Genomic DNA, 2,449 nt, shown 5'->3' on the forward strand with positions numbered 1-2,449 from the left:
AAAACACATTGATAAGTAACTTTTATAGCTGTTTTCAAAGAAGTAGGATGTTCACCTCTATATCACTCAAGAGACTCTTTCCCACATTTTTGTCTTAATAAATTAATTTTGTATCTTTATCCTTTAAATGTGTATAATAAAATGCATAGTTTGTACAATATCTGTGTAAATATTAAAGTTGATTGAGCTACATTTTGCCAGAACCTCTTTTTTTTTTTTTTTTTTTTTTTTTTTTTTTTTTTTTTTTTTTTTTTTTTTTTTTTTTTTTTTTTCTCCTCTGACTGTAGAGGACTGCTTTTAGAATGTCATTATCTTCTTTCAATTACTTTTATTCCTTCCTTCTCTCAGAATAGTGAGGAATTTCTTTGGTTTTACTTTCACCAAAGTTGCCTTACAACTTTAGGCTTTCTATTGGTTTGTTGCTTGAACTGAAATAATTCAAGCCAGCTGCATCTCTGTGAACCAGTATTTCACAAACCAAAGAACAAGTTTCTCCTGTCATGTTCCAGAAACTTTTTGGACTTTGTGTCCTGTAATATTGATTGGAACAAGTTACTGGAGATGTAATTGAACTTAACTTATATAAGTTTGATAATCAGTCAATCAGCTTCTCATTTTTCTCTAATTTTCAAACAGATTATCTGTATAACATAATTTTTGTCATTTTTTCATAAATGAACTACAATTTCAGAATAGATAGACTAGTTTGCAGTATTTTCATTGAATTTGAGTTTTATCAGTTAGGCTGAAAAGTCAATTTATTTTCTTATGCCTGGCTGTGAAATTGTTTGGTTTTTATGATGTTTGCATATTTTTTCATAACACTTTTTTTTTAACATGTCCTATGACATTAATTTAAAGTTTTGGACCTGTGTCAACCTATAAAAAGCTATTTTATTGAAAACTCTTAGCTAACTCAATATAAACAACAATCACTTTTATGAAAACAATGATGATGAAAAATCACACAACTAAACATTTTCTTGAACTGATAAAAAAATGAGAAAACATTATTGTGGCACCATTAAGTTATAAATAGAAGAGGAAGATGTATTGAAGCTCCTGCATTTTCTGTGTATTAGATTAAAGTGGCCTTTAAACCAATTTGGTTTTTAGATTTGGCTGCCATCATAATGAAGAGCTAATTTGGGTACYGAAACCTGCTACAGCTGCATCTGAATGGGTTGTTTGAAGCAAATAGACATGCTGAGAAGCATRGTAAGCTCTGAATAAAAAAGAATAAGGATCATCCTAAGGAAAAATATGCTTTAAGGTCATGTTTTTTTAGTGTCCCAATAGAAAATACGAATAAATGCCGCATAAAAAATATCCTCCATCTTCTCCTTCAAAAAATGACAACATGTTTATATTATTGAAGAAACTTCTCTGTCCARATATCCGGGATCTGCCCAAACAGTCACATTGGGACTCTTTGAGTTGGGACCAAGTCCCTCCACAGCTACACGCCCCACTCACACAGTCTGATCAGATTTCCACACCAGCTAGATAACAGGTTTCCCAAAGGAGAGTCTCAAATGTCCCTGAACTGGTTCCTCTAAGAAGAAGCCCCAAAGGAAGCCCTGGGCTTCCATATCATCTCAGTTTCAGTGAGAAAGTGAGGTCCTTGGTTCCAGCCGCGTCTCTGAGTGTCCGGTCACCTGRCTGGGCCACAGATCCCTGTGCTCTTTGCTCTGACAAGGGTCAGCAATCCATGGCCTCTTTCCTGGGACTTATTCTCTTGCCCCTCAGAGCTCAAACTGCAGCTTCACCCTGAKCTGCCACTACTGAATGTATCCCTCAACAATATTCATGCAATTAGCAGCAGAAACTAATCAAGGTTTGAGCTGATGGGCAAACTAACAGTATGTTTGCTGAACTTGATTAATCAGATGTCAATTTTTGAATCCTAGGGTAATTATTACATTGCTAAACTCAAGTCTTCAAACACATTATGTTTGTTCAGACTGGCTCATAGTGTTCCTAAAATGGACAAGAGAGGAATTTACCTCTAGGCTTAACAACTGGATTTAGCCCACCTACCAAGCAAGGCTGCCAGGTGCTGAAGACTCTCATATTTAATTGGCATGTTGTTTTCTTTTTGCAAACACTTACTCAGMCGCTTACAGCCTACACTTTAATATGATTCAACGATATAGGTACAGAAGTATGAAAGGAATCTATGATACACTCTTGACATTATGGGCTTGATGTAAGAACACTTAATTCACACAGACATTCACTTCTGCTTAAAACACAGCCAGAGGCATAAAAAGTAGAGAACTTACTATACAATGTGTGATATTCTGGTTGTTAGAACACTTAAATCAAATTTTCAGGTTTTRGTTCTCTTAACCAAAGAAACTGTTTCCAGTCCCTTGGACATTCCATTTTTTCCATTGTCAGCTGGTGACCAGCATGCAAATCTGACGCACCTTGGCAGCTACTTTTT

Source organism: Malurus melanocephalus, unplaced genomic scaffold, assembly GCF_030028575.1.
Source record: "Malurus melanocephalus ecotype Western Australia unplaced genomic scaffold, MMel_1.1 scaffold_186, whole genome shotgun sequence".
In the NCBI taxonomy this organism is placed as follows: Eukaryota; Metazoa; Chordata; class Aves; order Passeriformes; family Maluridae; genus Malurus; species Malurus melanocephalus.